Source organism: Lathyrus oleraceus, chromosome 6 (genome assembly GCF_024323335.1).
Source record: "Lathyrus oleraceus cultivar Zhongwan6 chromosome 6, CAAS_Psat_ZW6_1.0, whole genome shotgun sequence".
Lineage (NCBI taxonomy): Eukaryota > Viridiplantae > Streptophyta > Magnoliopsida > Fabales > Fabaceae > Lathyrus > Lathyrus oleraceus.
The window spans coordinates 400,770,168-400,797,075 of record NC_066584.1 but is presented as its reverse complement, the minus strand read 5'-3'; the positions used below and the strand labels follow the sequence as shown (position 1 = coordinate 400,797,075).

The following is a 26,908-nucleotide window of genomic DNA, read 5'->3' as shown; positions in this document are numbered from 1 at the left end:
CAACTCCAAAATTCTTCTTGAGAAATCTAGTTTCATATTTTGATTTTTAATTATTTTTGTGACTTCATTTGATATTTTTCATGGATTATTTGATTTTTAATAGTTTTAATTCATTTTAAAATACTTTCTGACTTTTCAAAAATCCAAAAATATTTTCCTAGCATTTGTGGATCATGATAAATCAATGAAAAATAGACTCATCAATTTCTTATTTGATTTGAGATTTATTTGAGATTTTAATCCATTTTGTGCTATTTTTTAATTGTTTTTAATTGTTTATAAATACTTTCTGATTTCAAAAATTGATGAGAAAATTAGTCAAAGCTTGTTTGACTATGTTGAACCTATGAGAATTTAATTGGACTTTTTGAAGTTGATTTAATTGAATTTGAGGTTTGACCTTGTTTGTTTATTTTTTTATTTGCATTTTATTTTAATTCAAAAAATACCAAAAAAAAATTGTTGACTCTTTGACTTGTTATTTTCATTTCTCTTATGTTTGGTGTTGATTGATGATGATTTGATTCACATTTGATCAATTGGATTTGGTTGTGTTCTTCTTTTTCCCTCCCTTTCTTTTCATCAATGACCAATGAGTTAAAGTCTTATGGTTGGTTGATCAGTCACCATTTATGCTAGACATTCCACTATTTAACCGTAAATAAGTCAGGTAAACTGTGTAAACTGAAGCATTTTTAGTTAGATATAAGCTCAATTCTATAATATTAAGTGTGTTGTTACTTATGAGTTTCTTGAGGATATTTTACACTTTTTGGTATGTTAGCAGGTAAAAAACTAGTTTGGAAGCTCAGGGAATCAAACGTCAGATGCGAAATTAAGCCTGAGCAAGAAAACGGAAGAAAAAATCATTTTTTGGAGAACCTGTTGTCCATACGCGTATGGCCTTACATGATACGCGTATGGACCTGCCAAGTACGCGTAGCATACGCATATGACCAGAGGGATGGAAAATCAAGCAAAATAGCAAGCCTCTGGTGATACGCGTATGGGACTGGGCAGTACGCGTACCAGCCTGGGCAATACGCGTACCAGCCTGGGCAATACGCATATCAGAGGCTGTCTTACGTGCAGTACGCGTATGGGATAACTCAGTACGCGTATGGAGCACAAAATCAGGAAAAGTCCAAATGAATAGCTATTAAGAGGGCAGAACATGATTTTCCGGGGGTTGGACGATTTGGAGAGAAAAGGGACGCGTTTTGAGAGCTGGAGACTCTACGATTATCAAAGGATTCATATGTTCAAGAGTTTTCCGACGATTGAAGATTGATTCCTCACGAAATTCTGTAATGACAACAATGTTAATCTTTGTTTTTATTTCGATTATGAGTAGCTAAACCCCCCATTGCTAGGGGTGGCGGCCCTGATTCTGAATGTGACAGATTTGATGTTTATGAATGCATTGATTATTTCTTCTTTTCCATTGATTTGTTCTTATTACTGTTCTTTATGCTTTATTCGTCGGACCAACGAATGATGATTAATATGAATAGTTTAAGCTGGACAGCGATTATTCATTGATCTGGATAAGAACTTTGGATAGTAAAAATAACCTAGGACTAGGGATTTTCTATCTGACCGGTAATTCTTGATATTTGAATGCTTGAGTATGAACTTAATTATTTATGGACATAGTAATTAGGTTACATAATCAAAGGTCTTTTCACTAAGGAATTAGGAATAGATAATCTTGAGGACCGGAATTAATTGGACAGGAATATTGTCTAAACCTTCATAAATTATATCTGTTACAAGAAGTTTTATTCACCAAACCCTAGCAATCTTCTCTCATTTGTATCTCGCTCAACCTTTTTACTTGTTTTATTTATCTGCAATTGGTAGTATAATTAATCACAACACAAAAACCAAAGGCTTTTGTCTAATTGAAACAATCTATAAACTCTGTGTCGTCAAGCAGTCCTTGAGATCGACAAACGGGGAATTTCCCTTTTATTTCTACAGTGAGAAAAATAGTACACTTGCTATTTTCCCATCAAGTTTTTGGCGCCGTTGCCGGGGACTGCCAAAGATAATAGAGTTTATTAATTTATTTTCAATTAGAATTTTGTTGCTCTGCATCCAAATTTTATTTACTGCTAATTTTATTTTTTATTTTTATTGTTACTATAACTAATTTCTTTCTAATCTGTGTATGCGAGGTAAGGCCTCAGCTGATTTTCATTTTGATGCAGAACCAGAGAGAACATTGCGTGCAAAGCTCAGAGAAGCTAGAAGAAAGAAACTGGCAAACTCTGACACCGAAGAATCGGTCACACCTGGCACACCAGTCTCTGTTCACTCCGAAAAATCTGAGTCAGACACAGATTCACATCCAGACACTGTAAACATGGCTGCAGACCCACCCCCAGCGGAAAGACTTTTAGGTGACTATGGCAGACAGAATAACCCAACAGTGCGGTTGACCATTGTTAACCAACCTGTTAATGTTGCTCACTTCCAGTTACACCCCTCAACTATCCGTCAGTTAGAAAGCAAACCTTTTGCAGGAAAGATCAATGAGGATGCAAACAAGCATCTGCAGAGGTTTCTGACTATGACTACATCATTAAAAATTGATGGGCATTCTGAAGAGGCAAAGAGATTGGTCATGTTCCCATTCACGTTATCTGAGGACGCTGAGGAATGGTTCTATTCCCTACCCGCATGAAGCATTACTACTTGGCAACAAATGGAAACAACATTCTTGAACGAGTATTTTCCTGCTTCTGTGTATATCCGTAAGAGGTATGACATTGTGAATTTTAAACAGAAAGACGGAGAGACACTTGGAGATGCATACAAAAGATTCAAGAGATGTTTAGTTGCATGTTCTACACATAATCTAGATGAAACTGAACAAATGCATAATTTTGTAAACGGGCTGAAGATGAAGACTAAGCAACTCATTGATACAGCTGCTGGTGGCTCATCTAATTTTTCAACAGCAACCGGTATCAAAAAGATCATCGAAGCTATTGCAGCGAATGAGCATTTGGAATTATATGACCGTACTGTAAATCAGCCGGAGGGAAAAATTGACTTGAAATTAGCAAATCAGGTAGTGAAAATGGAAGACCAGGTTGCTGCTGAGGTTGAAAGAAGATTGAAAGCTATGAATTTAGGTACCCAGACTGTTGCTCAAGTGCAACCGGTTCCGACCATGAGTTGTGAGATTTTTAGTGGACCACACTTTACCATGCATTGTGTTGCAACCGCAGAACAGGTGCAAGCAATAAATTACCTGAGGCAGAATAATCCCTACTCAAATACTTATAATCCGGGGTGGAAAAATCATCCTAATTTCTCTTGGAAAGATCAGCAAGGTAATATTCAGAACCAAGGACCTCCACAACAACAACCACCGTACCAACAGCAACCTTATCAGCAACAAGTACCTAAGAAAGCGGATTGGGAGATTGCTATAGAGAAGATGGCAACTCAGAGTATGCAATTTCAGGAAGAAACCAGGAATAATCAGAAGAGCACCAATGCATCCATTAAAAATCTGGAGATTCAATTGGGTCAGATAGCACAACAGATAACAAATTCCTAAACACCAGGCGCATTACCTAGTGCAACAGTGACAAATCCGAGGGAGCACAATAATGTGAGTGCGGTAACAACAAGAAGCGGGAAATCTGTTGAAGATCTTAAGAAGAAGGATGAAGAATAAGATCAATTGCTTGAAGTGGACCTAGAAATCTTAGAAAACAAGACACCACCTGAGGAAGAAAGTGTGACACTACCGGTGGTACAAGAAAAGCTACCTGAACCAAAATCCATCATTAAGCTTCCATTCCCACAAAGAAACAAAAAGAAGAAGCAAGATGAGAAAAATTTTCAGAAATTCATGGAGTTGTTCAGGAAATTAGAAATCAATATTCCATTCTCTGAGGCACTCGAGCAGATGCCTATCTATGCGAAGTTCATGAAAGACATCATCTCCAAGAAGCGCACCACTGACACTGACCCTGTTATATTAACTGAAACTTGTAGTGCTATTTTGCAGGGTATGAAGATTCCAGTAAAGAAGCCAGATAGAGGTTCTGTGACCATCCCGTGTACCATTGGAGATAGGTCTTTTAAAAGGGCGCTGATTGATTTGGGGGCTAGTGTTAGCCTTATGCCTTTGTCTATTTACAAGAAGCTAGGAATTGGAAATGTTCAAGATACCAGAATGACACTTCAATTTGCTGACCACTCAGTGAAGAGACCTTTTGGGGTAGTTGAGGATGTTCTGGTCAAAGTTGATAAATTTGTTTTTCCTGTTGATTTTGTAATTTTGGAAATGCCAGAAGATGAAGAGATACCTCTGATTCTGGGCAGACCTTTCTTAGAAATAGGTAGATGCATGATAGACATTGAGGGAGGTACCTTGACCCTAAAGGTATATGATGAAGAGCTCAGAATTGATGTCCGAGATACTATGAAACATAAAGAGGATATGTGTACAAACCACTCTGTGGAAGTAATTGATCAAATGGTAACTAGCACAATGCAAAGGAAGTTTCCTGAATTACCATTGGAAAGAGTTCTTAGTCTGTCGGTCAGAGAGATTGAAGAGAATGATGATGAAAAAGAAAAGAAGTGCTTGCCATGCTGGATACACAACCTCTTTGGATGAAATCCAAACCACGCCGGTGGGAGGATCTGAGATCTTCACCAGAATCAGAAAATGAAAAGGTAAGTAAACCAGGTATAAATTTTGAATTAAAACAATTACCTGTAAATCTGAAATATGTCTTTCTAGGATCTGGAACAAATTATCCTGCTATTATCAGTTCTGAACTAAATGCAATAGATGAGGAAAAGTTGATATAGGTACTAAAGAAACATAAAAGTGCTATTGGGTGGACTATTGAGGATTTAAAAGGTATTAGCCCCACAGTATGCATGCATAAGATACTGATGGAGGATAATCAGAAACCAGTAGTACAACCACAAAGGAGGTTAAACCCAGCAATGAAAGAAGTGGTAAGGAAAGAGGTTGTAAAGTTGTTAGATTCGGGAATGATTTACCCCATTTCTGACAGCTCGTGGGTAAGTCCAGTGCACGTGGTACCAAAGAAAGGAGGAACCACAGTAATTTTAAATGAAAAGAATGAACTGATCCCAACTCGCACAGTGACAGGGTGGCGAGTATGTATCGATTACAGAAGACTGAACACAGCAACAAGAAAGGATCATTTTCCTCTCCCTTTTATTGATCAAATGTTAGAAAGACTTACAGGTCATGAGTATTATTGCTTTCTGGATGGATATTCGGGATGCAATCAAATTGCTGTAGCCCCGGAAGATCAGGAAAAAACGGCATTTACATGTCCTTATGGTATTTTTGCTTACAGACGGATGCCATTTGGGCTATGTAATGCCCCAGCTACTTTTCAGAGGTGTATGACATCTATATTCTCCGACATGCTTGAAAAGTATATGGAGGTGTTTATGGATGATTTCTCTGTGTTTGGTTCTTCTTTTGATAATTGTTTAGCTAACTTGTCTCTTATTTTGCAAAGATGTCAGGAAACTAACCTTATTCTCAATTGGGAGAAATGTCATTTCATGGTGCAGGAAGGAATTGTGCTAGGACACAAAATTTCCCACAAAGGAATTGAAGTGGACAAAGCCAAAGTGGAGGTTATAGCTAACCTCCCACCTCCGGTGAATGAAAAAGGGATAAGGAGTTTTTTGGGTCATGCAGGTTTTTATCGGAGGTTTATCAGAGACTTCTCAAAAGTTGCCAAACCATTGACTGATTTGCTAGTCAAGGACAATCAATTTAATTTTGATAAAAACTGCATGGTAGCTTTCGAAACTTTAAAGAGTAAGTTGATCAGTGCACCTGTTGTAATCGCCCCCGATTGGTCCTTGCCTTTCGAAATAATGTGTGATGCAAGTGACCTTGTTGTGGGGGCTGTCCTAGGACAGAGAAAGGACAAATTATTGCATGTGATTTATTATGCTAGTCATGTCCTTAACCCGGCCCAAATGAATTATGCAACTACCGAAAAGGAGTTGTTGGTCGTGGTTTATGCTTTTGACAAATTTCGATCATATTTGCTTGGTTCAAAAGTCATTGTGTATACTGATCATGCTGCTTTAAAGTATTTGTTTGCTAAACAGGAATCAAAGCCGAGACTTTTGAGATGGATCCTCCTCCTTCAGGAGTTTGATTTGGAAATCAAAGACAAAAAGGGGTGCGAGAACACGGTTGCGGACCACTTATCTCGCATGTCCCCAATCAAAGAAACAGAGGAAGAACATCCTATTCAGGACACATTCGCTGATGAGCAAATACTTGCTGTTCAGGAGATACCATGGTTTGCTGACTATGCGAACTATGTGGTAGGTGGGGTGATACCTGATGACTTTAATTCTCACCAAAAGAAAAAGTTTCTTTATGATTGCAGGTTATACCTATGGGATGATCCATTTCTCTATAAAAAGGGAGTGGATGGTTTGATCAGAAGATGTGTTCCAGAAAGAGAGCAAGCCGACATTCTGAAAGCTTGTCATAATTCGGAGTATGGTGGACATTTCAGTGGAGATAGAACTGCAGCAAAAGTCCTCCAATCGGGTTTGTATTGGTCGTCGCTCTTCAAGGATGCAAATTCTATAGTCCGAGAATGTGATAGGTGCCAACGAATAGGTAACATTACAAAGCGGAATCAGATGCCGCAAAACTCCATGCTAGAAGTGGAGCTGTTTGATGTTTGGGGTATTGATTTTATGGGACCGTTTCCGCCATCATCTGGTAAGAATTACATATTGGTTGCGGTCGATTATGTGTCAAAGTGGGTAGAGGCTGTGGCTTTACCAACAAATGATGCTAAAGTGGTGGTGAAGTTCTTGAGGCATAACATCTTCTTTAGGTTTGGGGTACCACGGGCTTTAATTAGTGACCAAGGTACGCATTTTATAAATAAACTCTTGGAGAATCTATTGAAGAAGTATAATGTCAAACATAAGATAGCCACACCATATCACCCCCAGACGAGTGGGCAAGTGGAAGTATCCAACCGTCAAATAAAGCAGATCTTAGAAAAGACGGTAAGTGCTTCTCGGAAAGATTGGTCAGTAAAGCTGGATGATGCATTATGGGCATACATGACTGCATTTAAAACACCAATAGGTATGTCCCCCTATCAATTAGTTTACGGTAAGGCTTGTCATTTACCACTCGAACTCGAGCACAGAGCCTTCTGGGCCTCCAAATTCCTTAACTGTGATCTTTTCAAAGCTGGTGAATCCCGAATTCTTCAACTTCATGAGTTGGAAGAATTCAGGAATCAAGCTTATGAAAATGCCAAAATTTACAAAGAACAAACAAAAAAGTGGCATGATCAAAAGATCCAGAAGAGGGAATTTTGGGAGGGACAACTTGTACTGTTGTTTAATTCCAAGTTGAAGCTGTTCCAAGGGAAATTGAGGTCAAGATGGTCTGGACCGTTTGTCATTAACAAAGTACTTCCTTATGGAGCAATAGAGCTTAAAAATGAGAAGAATGGCGACACCTTCAAAATTAATGGTCATAGGTTGAAACCATACAATCCCGGTGAAGGGGGACCAATTGAAACTGTTAAACTCATCTGAGTATGAGGTGTCCCGTCGAGCCATGCGACGTTAAACGAAGCGCTGCTTGGGAGGCAACCCAAGGGAGGTTTGATTGGTTTTGTCATTTTATTTTTTGCTTGAGTCAGTTTTTTTTTAAGAAAAGAAATTTTTTTATTAAAATAGAAAAAAAAAATTTGAAAATGAAAAAGGGAAACTGCCAATACGCGTATGGATCTCATGATACGCGTATTGGACAACAAAAATGCGCTCCTCTGGTGAAACGCGTATGATACGCGTAAAAGAGAAGAATACGCGTATGATACGCGTAAGGGACCAGGCCATACGCGTATCACATTCTGATACGTGATCTGTTACGCAGATCACTTTTTGCACTGGTTTAAGCAACGTATCATACGCGTATGACAGATTCATACGCGTATGGTACGCGTATGGGAGCCAGATACGCGTATTGGCTGCGTATCATACGCGTATCATTTTGTGGGCATGCTTATACAGTTTTTGTCCATACGGACTTCATTTTCTCACTGTTTTCGTTACGTGTTTTGTGCGTATTGCTTTGATTTTTTCTCTGCTTTCTTCTCTTTCATTCAGTCTGCAGATCCATATCATGTCTCAATCACCAAACGATGTCAACCCATTCCGTACCACATACCATGAAGATAGATATGAGCAAATCAAGAGTCGAAGCATGGTCGAAGAAAAACACTGGATGTATCAGAATGATACGTTTCCAGAGGTCACTAATATTCTCAAAAAGCAGAAGTTAATCTACTTCAATGACAAAATCCAACCGGTTTCACTGGATCTGATCTGGGAGTTCTACGCTAATGCACTAAGGGTAACATCTGATGAAGAAGACCCCACAGGGAATGCAGCGTTCGTTTCATGGGTAAGGGGCAAAGTGATCAAATATGATGGGAAGACGATTAACAGTGTGCTGAAATGCAAATTCTATGATTCCGTTTGCCCGTTTACCGAAATGAAACGGTCTGACAAGAACTACTGGCCATACACTGATATGAAAAACTCACTGATTAGGCCAGGTCACGATTGGGCACCCACTTCAAAAATCTCTCCGACGAAGATTATGGTAGTTGATCTAGCTCCGATTCCTAAGGCATTGGCGTATTTCATTCGTCATAATTTGAGCACTAATCGGAGCGGGTCGGAATTGATATCAGAGCGTGCCCTACTTCTTCATCATATCCTGCATCAGAAACAAGTGAATATTGGACAGATCATCGCTGCTGATATGGATGACATCGCTCAGTCGCCAAAGAAATCCTTAGGCCATGCGACTGTGATTTACCTGCTGTGCAAGAAAGCTGGTGTTCCGGATTTCTCTGATTCACTGATGTTGCGACCGGCTGCACCGCTGAACGCCCATTGGATGAAGGAGAGGACGGTCTCAGATGATCCGCCCCGACCTCTGAGGCGACCACGAGACAGGGAGGGAAGCACCAGTGCTCCGCACCAGGAGGCTCAGCCGACTGCAGCAGAGACACAACCTCCTCAGCCTCCTCCGATTGATGAGAACCCCAGAGAGTACCGGATGCAGATGTCACAATTTTGTGTTATGCAGGACTTCTGCTTTCAGTATGGACTGTTAGGGAGAGTTCTTACTCATCAGACAGATCTGTGGGAGGAGGCACAGCGCTTTAGAGATAGATTCTCCGGACCGCCTCCAGCACCTCACTTTGGCCAGTTCACCTTTCCTTGGTGGAACCAGCCAGTTCAGATAGGGGGAGAGATTCCGCAGAAGCCACCGCACCAGACACCACCTCAGCAGCAGCATACTCCGTCGGGTCACACAGAGACGTTGACGCCTATCTCTGCCTTCGCACGAGGGCACACTATGTTGGATCCGACAGATGAGATTGACTTTGATACCCATATGCAGGACGGTGGACTGGGTGATTGACTTTGATTATGTTTTTTTTGTACTTTTGGTTTTCTTTGTGTAATTTTTGTTTTTTTTATTTATTCAGTTTTTAATTTCTGTTGCTTTGATGTAATCACCTATTATGGGTTGCCTTATTCTAATGAATTTGATTTGGTTTACCTTCATTTTCCTGTTTATTTCGTTAGATACGTGATTATGTCTGGCTATTGGTTTTCTTGATCACTTACACCAACTACTTGGGCGTCCTCTCTTTCAGTCCCCTGACTATAGATACTGTTGTTTATGATTGGACGCACTGGTTAAGATTAACATCAGAACCACGAGCATGAGCTTTGAACTCAGAGGTATGATCGAACAAGTCAGCTTAACCCGTCCTGGTGAGATCCTAAAAAGCCAAACACTTATCATCATATGAGAGATATCAGGTATGTCTTTATCAATCTTGGTTTACGTATGTTCTTTTGTTAGTATTAGTTGTACGAATACACACATTGAGGCATGTTTTTTTTGTTTATCACCTAGAGCCTTTCTAGCCATCCCATTATTATTGTTATCCATTGTTTTACCCTGTTGAGCCTGTTAATCATTTATTTTTGATATACCCGTTTTTTTTCTAAAGCCATGACCTTGTACCTATCCTACCCTGTTCAGAGTATGTGAGAATTGATTTCATCTCTACGTTTCTATCTAAGTTTGGGGTTGCTGTTGGAATAGCAACCTTTAAGTTTGGGGTAGCTTTGCAGTACATGAATAGTAAGTGAATGTCGTATAAAAGAAGAAAAAAAAGGAGAAAAAAGAAAAAAAAAAAAACAACAACATGAAAAAGAAAAGAGAAAAGCGAAAAACAATAAAAGAACAGCTTTTGAAAGATGCTACATTCACTATAGATAAAAGGAAAAGAGATTGCATAACCCTACAGGAATAATAGAAAAGAAACGTAGTGAGAGAATGATTTCATGTACTCTGAACCAAAAACCTTTGTTCAAATTTCATAGCCTACCTAAACCGAAACCCTGTTACAACCCAAAAAAAAAAAAAAAAAAACCTTGTTCCAATTTCATACCCTACCTAAACCAAAGCCCCGTTACAACCCTAAAAGACCTCAAATAGTGTGTGTGATTGTACATGTTGATAGGATGAGAGAATTTATTCAAACTTCTGATTTGATATTGCATATTGTGATTTGAGAGTGATAACACTTTAACCCAGAGAGACTTGGTGAGAGTGTGATATAAGCTGACAGGTAAAGTCATATCTCTGAGGGAAAGAGTTTCTATCTCGTTGGCTATGTGGAAGAATCAGAAAACCTGAAAAACATCGAGAGGTCCAGTGCGAAAGATTTCAGCAGTATTGTGGTAAGAACTGTTTTACAGTAAGTTTTGGGTGACATGATCTTTGATGGTAATAAAATGTTACTTGAGGATAAGCAACAAGCTAAGTTTGGGGTTGTGATCAGTCACCATTTATGCTAGACATTCCACTATTTAACCGTAAATAAGTCAGGTAAACTATGTAAACTGAAGCATTTTTAGTTAGATATAAGCTCAATTCTATAATATTAAGTGTGTTGTTACTTATGAGTTTCTTGAGGATATTTTACACTTTTTGGTATGTTAGCAGGTAAAAAACTAGTTTGGAAGCTCAGGGAATCAAACGTCAGATGCGAAATTAAGCCCGAGCAAGAAAACGGAAGAAAAAATCATTTTTTGGAGAACCTGCTGTCCATACGCGTATGGCCTTACATGATACGCGTATGGACCTGCCCAGTACGCGTAGCATACGCATATGACCAGAGGGATGGAAAATCAAGCAAAATAGCAAGCCTCTGGTGATACGCGTATGGGACTGGGCAGTACGCGTACCAGCCTGGGCAATACGCGTACCAGCCTGGGCAATACGCGTATCAGAGGCTGTCTTCGTGCAGTACGCGTATGGGACAGCTCAGTACGCGTATGGAGCACAAAATCAGGAAAAGTCCAACTGAATAGCTATTAAGAGGGCAGAACACGATTTTCCGGGGGTTGGACGATTTGGAGAGAAAAGACGCGTTTTGAGAGCTGGAGACTCTACGATTATCAAAGGATTCATATGTTCAAGAGTTTTCCGACGATTGAAGATTGATTCCTCACGAAATTCTGTAATGACAACAATGTTAATCTTTGTTTTTATTTCGATTATGAGTAGCTAAACCCCCCATTGCTAGGGGGGTGACCCTGATTCTGAATGTGACAGATTTGATGTTTATGAATGCATTGATTATTTCTTCTTTTCCATTGATTTGTTCTTATTACTGTTCTTTATGCTTTATTCGTCGGACCAACGAATGATGATTAATATGAATAGTTTAAGCTGGACAGCGATTATTCATTGATCTGGATAAGAACTTTGGATAGTAAAAATAACCTAGGACTAGGGATTTTCTATCTGACCGGTAATTCTTGATATTTGAATGCTTGAGTATGAACTTAATTATTTATGGACATAGTAATTAGGTTACATAATCAAAGGTCTTTTCACTAAGGAATTAGGAATAGATAATCTTGAGGACCGGAATTAATTGGACAGGAATATTGTCTAAACCTTCATAAATTATATCTGTTACAAGAAGTTTCATTCACCAAACCCTAGCAATCTTCTCTCATTTGTATCTCGCTCAACCTTTTTACTTGTTTTATTTATCTGCAATTGGTAGTATAATTAATCACAACACAAAAACCAAAGGCTTTTATCTAATTGAAACAATCTATAAACTCTGTGTCGTCAAGCAGTCCTTGAGATCGACAAACCGGGAATTTCCCTTTTATTTCTACAGTGAGAAAAATAGTACACTTGCTATTTTCCCATCATTGGTCTTGACAAATGAGAGGTTTAACCTTCTTTGATCCAAACCAAACTCAACTTGATCCATGATCAAGTGAGTTGTTTTGTGTCCAAGATAGGTTGCTTCTTGGTCAAGCAAGAAACTTAAAGTCAATACAAGGCCCTTCCCCTTTTGTTTGGCATGACAAGTTTATGGAGCTTGACTTACTAGTCATGATATCTAACTTGTGTTCTTTGCCTATATTTTTATTGACCGGCCTCAGATAGGTGTGACTACTACATTAGTCCACTTACGATTGCTTAACATAGCGCTACATTGTCTTATGACAAGCTAACATAACCTCACTAATTACTAACTTTAATTTGGGCATTTAATTTCTTGTCATTTACTTTTAATGCCATTTATTTCTTGCTCATTATTCATATTGATTTTCCCTTTGTTCACTTGAACACATATTTTATGTTTATGTTATTTTTCTTTTGCTCATTTGAGCCCATTATTGTATATAAATATATTGTTATCTTGTGTTTGCTTTGTGTTTGTTTTGTGTGAACCAAATGCAAAAGGATAAAGGACTTAGAATTAGGACTTACCTATGCTTAAAGGAGTTCAAGAGCAACTAGGCCTCATGCCTTTAGAATGCAAAAACTTGTTGAAGAGCAACTAGGCCTCATGCCTTTAGAATGCTAAAACTCAAAGTTGACCTCAAAGGACTTCTCCATCAAACTTATTCTTTGTCCATTCCCTTTGTTGTGTTGTGAACTTATTGATGTTTGCTTTTGTGTGATAGGGATCCCACCTTGAGATTGTGAAAAGAGGACCATTGTCATGAATAGCCAAGTTAAGAGATAAGTCAAATGGAGATCCTAGGAGATTGAATTCAATTGTTTGATTGCTTGTTTGTTTTCTAAGTCCAAAGGAAATGAGCATCTTGAGTCATCTCTATGACTTCAAGAAAAGGAACTCCAAGGGTTTATCTTTCCCCTCTTATCTTTGTATTCTTTAGGACTAGCCCTTCTCTTCTTCTCCCCACTCTAACCAAGCCAAAAATCTTTTTCTTCAAACTTTGACTTTGTTTCAAATTAGAAACCTAGGCCTTAAGCCTTTGACTTTTCAAAACCATTTTCATCAATACTCATTGTGAATAAATCTTAATCCAACTTTGACTTTATTTTGTAAATAAATTTAACTTGTAAATACAACTCACTTCAAGTTGTTTTGTGGTTCCAATGGCCACTTTGTTAAAACCTTTTCATAAACATTAGTCATAGGTTTGAGTTATCATAGTGGTTGATGTAAATCTCACCTCATTCTTAGTGGTTGGATTATAAGTCTTCCATGCTTATTATAGGGTTAACCCCTCACTAGCATGTTGAAGCCTTCCTCACATGGTGGATTGCTGGTTTAGGTTGAGTTTTCTCCCTCTGATAACAAAAGACCTTAAGGCTTTTGATCAAATCAATTCACCAATCTTTGAGATTTTTACCCCGAACTACGAGGTTTTGATCCTCCTTTGTGATGGTACGTAGGCAATGGGTTCATCCATTCAAACAAAAAAATTTGTAAATATAATCTATTCTCTTCTCATCCCTCCAATCTTTTGCTCAAATATTTTCACAAATACCAACCTACAACACATATTTACAAAAAGGGTTCCCTTAGAGTACTAAGGATGTTTTGGGTGCGTAAAACCTTCCCATTTCATAACCAACCCCCTTACCTAGATCTCTGACATTTTTATTAGTTTTTTATTTGAAAAACTTCTTACCTTGGCTTTTGTTCGCTTTTTAGTCTTTCCTTTGGACAAATAAAAGTGCGTGGTGACTCGAATTGTATGTTGACTTTTGGTTTAGTCAATAAACCTAAAGGTAACGAAAACCCCGCTACACATATCCAATAATTTTCTCATTCACAAAGGTTTCTGTTGAGTTTTACTATCAATAAAGAGTTCTTATACATCAATTTTTTTATATTGATACTTATATTTTTATTCCTTATAACAAAAATATTGTTATGATATGAACAGCGAGAACATTTGATGTAGGTGACATAGCACAACATGTCTTCATGAATGAGGTGTAGGAGATCAACTCTTTGATTAGGCATAACTAGTCTCTTATGGTACATATTATAGTTCTTGCCTTTAGGTCTACATGGTAACATTGTCTTGTATTGATGTTAAACCTTGTTTACTTGAGCACATATGACAATTTCCTTCCTTCTTGTTTAGATTATTCTTTCTTCTATTTGAGGTAAAATGATCGGATTTTAAGTTTCGTTGAATCTGGTGTAGATCATAATATGTCTTCCTCTATGGAGATATGATCATTTCTTTGTCGCGGGGCATTTGACCTTTTAGAATTGAGGTATATATGGTAAAACTTGTTGACTAAGGCATAAATGATCATTTCTTCTATAGATGATCAAGTCTTTATTTTTTTGTAGATGTTTACAAATATTATATATGCAAAAACAAAAACATTCAAATATTAATTTTTCACAATTATATTTTTCTCATTGAAAGTCTACAAATTAAAGTCATTGTTCTTCATAACAAATCTGGTTCAACATTTAAAATTAGTACATATTAAGTTATTTAACATTTAAAAATTTTCTTCCAAATAAATAACTATTCTAATTTTAGTAATTACATATATAAAAATTAGGATGCCCCTCTAATTACTCAATCATCCCATTTTTATTGACTTTGCTATCAAATGTATGACTGATACCTTTAATATGAGATCACAAACATTATAGTTACGTGTTTTTAAACAGTTATATAAATGTATAATTATGAATGTTTGTGAACTTAATAGGTGTAAAAAAATTGTGCTAAAGATTTTGGAAAGATTTGAAATGTTCATTGTAAAAATAAATTTGCGGTTGGATATATTTCATCAATGTTTCACTTCTCATGATATAATGCTATAAATGTGTTTTTGTAACAAAAATCAATCCTTGAAGTTTGGTGGATTAAATTATTTGTTAATGTAATAAGCCACTACCTATGTTTTTTATTATAAGTCATTTTGCAAAAATATTTTGTACCACAATATAAGTCGTTTTATAATATTAATGAATCATTAATGTTATTTTTCCTATTATACCCTTAAATATTTATTATTCTCCCTCCTTTCAATTATGTCAATTTTTTTCCAATATAGTTAATGAAGGACAATTTTGTAAAATACTTCATAATTTCTATTTTTCATACTATAATTATTACATTTCTTAATATGTGCGAAAAGTAAAAAACGGCTTATAATAAAAAACGGGGGGAGTATTAATTATAGTGTTATGAAATAAATGTTTTAAGATTTTTATAACGTATATGACAAGTTTCTAAAATTGGTTTTGTAGAGATAAGATTTAAATTATTCCTAAAATGCATGAAACTTTTATGGTTTAAGTTATACTATATTTGTTTATTTTGATTATGCTTTATATGTAAGTTAAGGCGCTACAAATTTTCTACAACTATATATAATAAATATCATATAAATTTTATGATTTAAATTTTATTGATACAAAACTAAGTCATAATTCCATTTTTTTAATAAACCATAAAAATTAGCCGACTTAGCTCAGTGGTAGAGCGCGTGGCTTTTAACCACGTGGTCATGGGTTTGATCCCCACATTCTATTATTCAATAATAGTCTCGTTTGGAAAGGTTTATTTTGAGGTTTACTATCAATAAAGAGTTCTGAAGGTGAGAAAAACAAGAAAGGGGGGGTTTGAATTGTTTGAAAAATAAGCGCTTTTGCAAAATGAAAATCACACAATGATTTTATACTGGTTCGCTTATAACACAAAGCTACTCCAGATGAAAATCACACAATGATTTTATACTGGTTCGCTTATAACACAAAGCTACTCCAGTCCACCCGGCCAAGGTGATTTCGCCTTCAACAAGGACTTAATCCACTAATCTTGAAAGATTACAAACAACCCCTAAGAGAGAAGAAAATCTCTTAGTCCTCTCAAGTCTACAGACTACAAAGAGTCACTTGAGGAAATCAAATAAAAATTAGATACAAGATGTGTAATCTAGAGTGCTTCTAAGAAAGCAAATATTACAAACTTAAGAACAAATTTTTCACTTGATAAGCAAAAGCTTAGTGAAATTCTTTGAAGAACAAAGATGTTTTTCTTGAGCGTGATATAATTTCAGTATAGTTTTGGCTAGTGATTTCTTATTACTGAATGTTGATTTCTTCTCTATTTATAGGAGTTGAAGTAGAGTTGAAGTAGCGTTGAATCTGTTGGATATTGAGATGTAGTTACGCCATTCCATTAATAGCTTCTGCAGTAGACTTTTTCTCTTAGAAGTGACTACTTACCACAATTAGTATCTTTTCTCTTGGAAGTGGAGATTAACGTCTCTTTCTAATTGAGGAAATCCATTTGCAGAACTTTAACTTGGCTTAAACGTTACTTCATCATGATTAACAATTCTGATTAGAGTCTTTGTGTATCTGGAGAAACTGGCTTCTGATGTTATCTCTTGAAAGTTCAGATGGCGCTGATAACTTCAGAATTTACAGAGGGCATTTGTTCAGAGTCAGAGCTTCTAGACTTTACTTCATGTTCAGATGCTTCTGATACTTTGTAGTTTTGTCCAGAGTCAGAGCTTCTTGAAACGAGATTCCTCTTTAGATGCTTCTGATACTTGATAATTTGTATCTGATCTTGTTGTGCATCTGATGACATCATCAGATTTATTTCTTCTTTCTTTAGAACCCTGCACACTTAGAAACTTTTCGTTAGGGTGCCATTTTTGGTTTCATCCTTTGTTATCATCAAAATCATGGAGTCTGTTGTAGAACACTTTTTGTTCTTACAATCTCCCCCTTTTTGATGATGACAAAACAAATAAAATTATCAGATGAAACATGAAAAATATTAGATCAGATAGACAAAAGCTCCCCCTGAGTTAGTACTAGGGAGTTCAGAAGTTCTTACCAGAGCTTTCCAAGTAATTAAGTTTCTGAAAACTTTCTGCAATTTCTTAATTTTAATGTTAGAGTTATTTAATCAGAGCTATTTATATCAGAACTATTTCTATAATTGTTGCAGAATGCTTAAGGTTTTAGACATAATTTTCATCAGAGCTATTTAATAATTTCTCCCCCTTTTTGGCATAATCAAAAAGGCATAAAAAATAAAAGAGTAATAAAGAAAAAACAATTCATTAAAAAGCACAAAGGCAAACACAGTCACAACATCAGATTCAAAGACGAATATCAGAGCTAAAAAGAAGACAGAAGCAAAAACATTAGGCAAGCAAACAAAATAAATCCTAAGTGCCTAAGGGTTTGGAGGTTGAGGAAGTCTCTGAAGCAACATGGCAAACATGTTCTGGATGTTTTCATTCAAAGCATCTTGCTTGTCCATCCTGGCACGAAGCTCATTCTGATCTTTCTTGATCTCTTGCTGATCTTGCTTTATCTCTTTCAGAGTGTTAAGAATCAGAGGGATCGCAGAGGAAGACTCCCCCTGAATCAGGGCTTGCTGAGCTTCAGCTTCAGCAGCAGCTTGGGCTTCTGCATCTGCCTGAGCCTTGGCTTCAGCTTCCTTAATCCTTAGAAGTTCTGCTTCCTTTGTCAGTCGTTCTTCTTCCAACCTCTTTGCTTCTTCAGCTTCTTTTGCCAATCTTTCCTCCTCTAATCTTCTGGCCTCAGCTTCTCTAGCCAGTCTCTCTTGGAGTCTTTCCTCAGAGTCTCTGATATAGCCATTTCTGACTTGTTCAGAGATACTCTTCAGCCTATAAGACTCAGAGGTCATCCAACTAATGACTCTGTTCCAGTGTGTCCTAACAGATTTAGGATCATCACTAACTTCAGAGTTTTTAGCCAGAGACTTGATCTTCTGGACTGAAGCTTCTGCAACCTGTATAATGGCCTCCTCAAGGGTAGGTATGGTAAGTTCAGGTTCAGGTTCAGGTGAATGAGGTGGAGAGTTTTGAGGGCTGAGATTTAGAGAGGGAGGTTCAGTTTGTTGAGGTTCAGATTCTGCTTGAAGTTCAGAATCTGCGTCTGGTTGAAGACTAGGAGATGAAGCATATAATGGATTTAGGTCTAAAGGGTCAGAGTCTGGTCCAGGTACAGCGGGAATAAATGGTGGAGTGATATTAGAGGTGAAGGGATCAGATGGTTGAGTTTCAGAGGGTAAGGTTGTTGTTTGTTATGGTGGAAGTGAAGTTTGGAGGGGAGAGGTTACTTCAGATTGTCGTGTGGGTTGTGGAGCGAAATTTTTAGCATAAATTTCAGCTATTGTTGGGGAGTTAGGGTCAGAGTGTTCTTGGTCAGAGGACTCTTGTTCAGAGAACTCTTGGTCAGAAGAAGGGGAAAGGTAAGGGGGTGATTCATATTCAGAGGATGAGGAAGAGCTGTGGTGATATAGTTGATTAGGGTCAGAGGTTGTTGTGAAATTACGAGCAATTTTTAGAACAGGTGGAGGTTGAGAGGTTCTGATGGTTGAAGGAGGGATTTCAGAGGTTGTAAATGTGGGAGGTGTTGGGAGAGGAGTAGAAGAGGCCATCATAGGTATTACAGAAGTAACAGGAGGAATAGACTTACCAGAAGAAGAGATTTTCAGAGGAGCTTTGGTTCCAGAAGATTCTCCAAGTCTGGGTTTCTTTGCCTTCCTTGCTTCCTCAGCTATCTTCTTCTCAGAAAGACCTCTTTTGTATCTGACCAAATCTTCTACAGAGTCCAGACAGTCTTCAAGGCGGAAATCAGAAATATCAATGCCTTCATCCAGACGATCCTGAAGGTAGATAGCAATGGCATCTCTGGGTTCATTCTTGAAGAACCTTTCAAGGCCATGAGGCATCTTCCTCTGATCTTTCAGAGCTTCCCAGGTCACATCCATAGTGGGCTTGACTCTAATGTCTTTGATGATTCCCATGCTCCTCAGGTTTTTGGCATTCAGAGGCTTTCCAACGTCAATTGCCAGATCATCCATACATCTGGTCTTCTCCAGAGCATCTACCAAGCCATGCTCAATGAAGACATCAGAGAGCAATCTTCCCAGAGGAATGTAGGATCTGGGCTTCATATTATTCCTGGTTTCTCTGACTGAATCCCTCAGATATCTGAAGAGGAGAACAGGGAGGTTGATCTGGATACCCTTCTGAATACAGTAAAGGATGCATTTCTGATCAGCATTTATGTAATCTGAAGAGTTGGAGGCTGGACGATGATGGATTGTTCCCAGAATAATCTTCAGCCAAACTCGGAGGTTCTGATGAAGCTCCTTGTTCTTAGAGGGATTTCCCTCAGCGTTTGCTTTGAAGATTGTAGGGTTAATGACTTCTGTGATGCGCTTGGACCTTGGAGGAATATTGTAAATCCTTTTACCTCCAGCTTTCTCCATGTTTAGCAAGGAAGCAATTGATGCTTCAGTGATGACAATCTTCACACCCAGAACAAACGAGACAATGAACTGGTCATCAGCATCTGCACATCTCCAGAACTCCTTCACCAGAAGAGGATAGATTGGACCATACAATCTGTTGAAGTAGTTTTCCCAACCTTGCTTGCGAAGATCTTCAGTGAGATCAACGCCATTTCTTCTTAAATTCTCAAAATCTACCAGCGATTCACACAGTACATCTAAATCTTCAAAGGGAGTTGAAAGGTTTATGTGTTGTTCACGTTCAAGAATGTGAGGTTCTTTGTAGACTGGGGTTGTGGTGACGTCTATAACCATGGGTGTTTGAGTGTTTGAGGTTTGGGGATTAGAAGCGGCTTCCATTTGTTGGGAGAAGTTAAAAACTTCTTGCTCTTGAGGATTCATGAAGAAAATTGATGAAGAAGATGAAGAACTGAAGGAGTTGCAGAGAAAACTTCGAGAGAGGGTTTAGGGTTTAAGAGTGAGTGAAAGTGATAAGTGTGTGAAATGTGAGAAAAGTGTTTATATACCTAAGTAAAAACACATGTAAAACGACACACATACCAGCGTTAGCACAAAAACCAAAATAGCACGTTTGGGGGAAAAATGATTACAGCTCATTAATGAATGTCTAATCCCAACAGTAAGCACACTGCTCGAGGAGATTTCAAGCGTTCTGACCTTTGATTTCTTTTGACAGCTGTCTAGAAGTTCTAGGGTTAGACGCATGTTCCCCACGTGTTGATGTATCTGATCTTCAGGAATACCAAAGGATTTCTGAAGATTTCTAACTCAGATATCTTCTTAACTTGGTAGAAGTATCAGAGTCAGAGGCAGAAGTGTATTTGTTTTTATCAGAGTCTCATTTTACATGTTCAGAGCCAAATTTTACTCAGGGCACTTTTTAATGTTCAGATTTTCTAAGATAAAAAGAAATCTATCTTCAGCTAGAGGCTTAGTAAAGATATCTGCCCATTGATGTTCTGTATCAATGAACTTCAGCGTTACTATCCCTTTCTGAACATAGTCTCTAATAAAATGATGTTTTATTTCTATGTGTTTGGCTCTGGAATGTAGAATGGGATTCTTACTTAAACAAATAGCAGCAGTATTATCACAAAAGATAGGAATGTTACTCTCAAATATCTGAAGATCTTCTAGCTGATGCTTCATCCAGAGCATCTGAGTTGTGCACAGTGACGCTGAGATGTATTCTGCTTCTGCAGTTGATAGAGCGATAGTTGACTGTCTTTTGCTAGCCCAGGAGATTAGATTGTTTCCCAGAAGCTGGCAATTTCCAGATGTGCTTTTTCGTTCTATTCTATCTCCTGCATAATCTGCATCACAATAACCAGAAAGCCTATACTCTGATGTTTTCTCATACATCAGGCCCAGGTTAGGAGTTCCTTTCAGATACTTAAGAATTCTCTTAACAGCTGTTAAATGAGATTCTCTAGGATCTGATTGGAATCTGGCACAAAGACAGACACTAAAGAGAATATCAGGACGAGTAGCAGTCAGATAGAGAAGAGAGCCTATCATACCTCGATAGAGCTTCTGACAAACCTTGTTGCTTACCTCTTCCTTCTCCAGAATGCAAGTTGGGTGCATAGGAGTCCTTGCAGAGTTGCATTCAGTCATGTCAAACTTCTTCAGAACATCTTTAATGTACTTGCTTTGATGAATGTACGTGACTTCTGGAGTTTGATTGATTTGAATTCCCAGAAAGAACTTTAGTTCTTGCATTAGACTCATTTCAAATTCTGCCTGCATTAGCTTAGAAAATTCTTGGCAAACAGAGATATTAGCAGAACCAAAAATAATATCATCAACATAAATTTGGCATATCATGAGATCATTATTAATGTTTTTACAGAAGAGTGTAGAATCAACTTTCCCTCTGATAAAATTTTGTTCCAGAAGAAAATTGCTCAGACGTTCATACCAAGCTCTGGGGCTTGTTTTAGTCCATATAAAGTTTTTTAAGTTTGAAAACATGTTCTGGAAAGTTTGAATTTTCAAAACCAGGAGGTTGATTAACATACACTTCTTCTGAAATATAACCATTAAGAAATGCACTCTTGACATCCATTTGGTATAATTTGATAGAATGATTAATAGCAAAAGATACAAGGAGACGAATAGACTCTAACCTTGCGACTGGAGCAAAAGTTTCATTATAATCAATACCTTCTTGTTGACTATAACCTTGAGCTACCAGTCGTGCTTTGTTTCTGACAACTTCTCCTTTCTCGTTCAGTTTGTTTCTGAAAACCCATCTGGTTCCAATGACATGAGTGCCTCTGGGTTTAGGAACGAGATCCCAGACATCATTCTTGGAGAATTGATCTAACTCTTCTTGCATAGCTGCCACCCAATCGTTATCTTGAAGAGCTTCATCACAGGACGTAGGCTCAATCAGAGACACTAGTCCCAGAGGAATATCTTCAGAAGTTCTGAAGGTAGATCTGGTTCTAACAGGTTCATCTTTGTTTCCCAAAATCAAATCTTCAGATACGTTGCTACGACTCTTGACTTTCCTTGGAATTTCTGGAGATTTAATTTCTTCAGAGTCTGGAGTGACAGTTGCTTCTGGAGTTTTCTCAGATTCTACCAGAGTGATCTCTAAATCTGCAAACTTTTCAACTAGCTTTGACTTTTCAGGGTCAAGCTTATCATCAAATCTAACATGAATTGATTCCTCCACAATTTTGGTTTCTGTGTTGTATACTCTGTAGCCTTTAGAGCGTTCTGAGTATCCTAACATAATACCTTTCTGTGCTTTGGAATCAAACTTGTTCAGATGTTCTTTAGTATTTAATATAAAGCAAATGCATCCAAAAGGATGAAAATATGAAATGTTGGGTTTTCTTCCCTTACACAGTTCATAGGGAGTCTTATCCAGAATAGGTCTAATAGAGATTCTATTCTGAATGTAACACGCTGTATTTACAGCTTCTGCCCAAAAGTGCTTTGCTACATTTGTTTCATTGATCATGGTTCTGGCCATTTCTTGGAGTGTCCTATTCTTCCTCTCTACAACTCCATTTTGTTGTGGAGTTCTAGGGCAGGAGAAATCATGGGATATTCCATTAGAATCAAATAATTCTTCAAAATCTTTATTTTCAAATTCTCCACCATGATCACTTCTGACTCTAACAATTTTAGAGTCAAATTCTTTTTGCACTTTAGAACAGAAACTGGTGAATACAGAGTGAGACTCACTCTTGTGCCTTAGGAATTTTACCCATGTCCAGCGGCTGTAATCATCAACGATTACAAGTCCATACTTCTTTCCATTGACTGATGCTGTTTTCACAGGACCAAATAAGTCAATGTGAAGAAGCTCCAGAGGCTTGGAGGTAGAAACAACATTTTTCTTTTTAAAAGATGTTTTTGAAAACTTTCCTTTCTGACAAGCTTCACACAGAGCATCTGAAGAAAACTTCAGTTTAGGTAAGCCTCTGACTAACTCAAGTTTAGTTAGCTGAGAAAGTCTTCTCATGCTAATGTGGCCTAAGCGTCTATGCCATACCCATTGCTCTTTGTGAACTGACATTAAACATTTAACATTTTGATCTTTTAAATCAGAAAGATTTATTTTATAAATGTTGTTTTTCCTCTTGCCTGTGAAAAGGACAGAGCCATCGTTCTGACTAATGGCTTTACACGTTTTTTGATTAAAGATTACATCATAACCGTTATCACTTAATTGACTTATGGATAACAAGTTATGCATTAATCCTTCTACATAAAGAACATCAGATATAGAGGGAAGAGTACCGTTACCAATAGTTCCGGAGCCTCTGATCCTTCCTTTCTGATCTCCTCCAAAGCCTACGAAGCCAGCGTCTTTAAGTTCCAGGCTTTGGAACATAGACTTTCTTCCCGTCATATGTCGCGAGCATCCAGAGTCCAGGTACCATGACTGGTGTCTGAACTTTGCTGCATAGGATATCTGCAACATAGATGATCTTATCTTTCGGTACCCAGAATCTCTTGGGTCCTTTCAGATTAGTTTTCCCAGAGTTTCTTACAACTTTGGATCTTCTAGCATTTTTAAATTTGTGTTCTTGTGTGTGTGTGTAGTGGTATGAAAAAGGCGATTTAATTTGGTTACTGGTAGAAGTTTTATCAGAATCAGAATCATACCCAATTCCCCTTTTATTATTCTGACCTACTCCATAAATCATGGATGCCATAATACTCCTATTTATCCCATTCTTCAGAAATTGTTGAAAGGCTTCTTCATATTTATAAATAATTTCATTTGAAGTTTGTGGTGCTTGAGACAACACTTCTTCTAATTCTAAGCTTTTCGTTTTAGCTTCATCTCTTTCTAACGTTAAAGATATGATTGTATCATTTCTTGTTAGAATTGTTGTCTCAAGTTTACTACACTCTTCAGATTTTGCTTTAAGAAGACCTTTAATGTTTTTAACTTTTTGTTTTAATTTCTGAAGAGAGGTAAGAGTTTCTGATAAACATGATTCTAAGTCAGATCTAGAAAGTTCAGAAAATACCTCTTCAGATTCTTCATCTGAGCTGCTGGATGTGGTAGCCATAAGAGCTACGTTGGCCTGTTCATCAGCAAGTCAGATTCTGATGATTCGGATTCACTATCGTCCCAGGTGGCCATTAATCCCTTCTTTGTTCTGAAGGCATTTTTCTTGAAGCTTTCTTTCTTAGAGTTATCTTTCTTCAGCTTGGGGCATTCATTTCTATAATGACCTGTTTCTTTACATTCAAAACAGGTAATATCTTTATTAGGTTTACCTTTTGAAGTTGACTCTGATCTATCCCCTCTGGGTCTTGATCTTCTGAAGTTGTTGTTGTTCCTTCTTTTCCAGAGTTGCTTAACTCTTCTGGTTAGTAAGGACAGTTCTTCTTCATCATCAGAGTCTTCAGGTTCAGAGTCGTCAGTATCTGCAGTTTCTGCCTGGAGAGCTTTGGTTCTGTCTGACTTCCGTCTTTCAGGTCTGGACTTCAGCGCCACTGACTTGTTCCTTTTCTGAGGCTCATCCTCCTCTAGTTCTATCTCATGGCTTCTGAGAGAACTAACAAGTTCTTCAAGGCTGATATTGTTCAGATCCTTTGATAACTTCAGAGCAGTAACCATTGGTCTCCATTTCTTTGGCAGACTTCTGACTATCTTCTTAACATGATCTGCAGTCGTGTATCCTTTGTCTAGCACTTTAAGACCTGCAATAAGAGTTTGGAATCTGGAAAACATAGCTTCTATAGCTTCGTCATCTTCCATCTTGAAGGCTTCATATTTCTGGATCAACGCCAGAGCCTTCGTCTCCTTGACTTGGGAGTTTCCTTCATGGGTCATCTTCAGAGAGTCAAGTATATCTTTAGCCGTCTCTCTGTTGGTGATCTTTTCGTATTCGTTGTATGATATAGCATTTAGAAGTATTGTTCTGGCCTTGTGATGATTTTTGAACTCACGTTTCTGATCTTCTGACATTTTGCTTCTGGGAACTTCAGCTCCATTTAAGGTTGGAGGTTTGTATCCATCTGTGACAATGTCCCAGAGGTCAGCATCATAACCCAGAAAGAAACTTTCGATTCTATCTTTCCAGTAATCAAACTTTTCTCCATCAAAAACAGGAGGCTTGGCATTGTAAGAATCTTTCTCATTTGAGTGGGCCATTTGTTTTTCTCGCACTGGATCTCTCTACACGGTTAAGTGTTTGATTTGAAAATCAATAACAGAGCCGGAGCTCTGATACCAATTGAAGGTGAGAAAAACAAGAAAGGGGGGGTTTGAATTGTTTGAAAAATAAGCGCTTTTGCAAAATGAAATCACACAATGATTTTATACTGGTTCGCTTATAACACAAAGCTACTCCAGTCCACCCGGCCAAGGTGATTTCGCCTTCAACAAGGACTTAATCCACTAATCTTGAAAGATTACAAACAACCCCTAAGAGAGAAGAAAATCTCTTAGTCCTCTCAAGTCTACAGACTACAAAGAGTCACTTGAGGAAATCAAATAAAATTAGATACAAGATGTGTAATCTAGAGTGCTTCTAAGAAAGCAAATATTACAAACTTAAGAACAAATTTTTCACTTGATAAGCAAAAGCTTAGTGAAATTCTTTGAAGAACAAAGATGTTTTTCTTGAGCGTGATATAATTTCAGTATAGTTTTGGCTAGTGATTTCTTATTACTGAATGTTGATTTCTTCTCTATTTATAGGAGTTGAAGTAGAGTTGAAGTAGCGTTGAATCTGTTGGATATTGAGATGTAGTTACGCCATTCCATTAATAGCTTCTGCAGTAGACTTTTTCTCTTAGAAGTGACTACTTACCACAATTAGTATCTTTTCTCTTGGAAGTGGAGATTAACGTCTCTTTCTAATTGAGGAAATCCATTTGCAGAACTTTAACTTGGCTTAAACGTTACTTCATCATGATTAACAATTCTGATTAGAGTCTTTGTGTATCTGGAGAAACTGGCTTCTGATGTTATCTCTTGAAAGTTCAGATGGCGCTGATAACTTCAGAATTTACAGAGGGCATTTGTTCAGAGTCAGAGCTTCTAGACTTTACTTCATGTTCAGATGCTTCTGATACTTTGTAGTTTTGTCCAGAGTCAGAGCTTCTTGAAACGAGATTCCTCTTTAGATGCTTCTGATACTTGATAATTTGTATCTGATCTTGTTGTGCATCTGATGACATCATCAGATTTATTTCTTCTTTCTTTAGAACCCTGCACACTTAGAAACTTTTCGTTAGGGTGCCATTTTTGGTTTCATCCTTTGTTATCATCAAAATCATGGAGTCTGTTGTAGAACACTTTTTGTTCTTACAAGTTCTTATACATTACTTTTTTTATATTGATACTTATATTTCTATTCCTTATAATAAATATATTGTTATAATATGAACAACGAGAATATTTGATGTAGGTGACATAGCACAATATGTCTTTATGAATGAGGGGTAGGAGATCAACTCTTTGATTAGGCAAAACTAGTTACTTACATTGAGTATGTATAATCATGTCTCTTAGGGTACATATTATCATTCTTGCCTTTAGGTGTACATGGTAACACTATCTTGTAGTGATGTTAAACCTTGTTTACTAGAGCACATATGACAATTTCTTTCCTTCTTGTTTAGATTATTCTTTCTTCTAGTTGAGGTAAAATGATCAGATTTTAAGTTTCGTTGAATCTTGTGT

At 37.5% G+C, this 26,908-nt stretch overlaps 1 protein-coding gene and 1 non-coding gene across 2 annotated transcripts in view; one reads left to right on the top strand and one right to left on the bottom strand.

Moving 5' to 3' along the window:
* Positions 1-26,908, bottom strand: part of LOC127097882 (uncharacterized protein At4g29660) — a 97,958-nt gene that overhangs the window by 20,402 nt on the left and 50,648 nt on the right. The window lies entirely within an intron of this gene.
* Positions 15,897-15,965, top strand: TRNAK-UUU (transfer RNA lysine (anticodon UUU)). Its single transcript has one exon. It is a non-coding gene; the product is annotated as a tRNA-Lys (tRNA).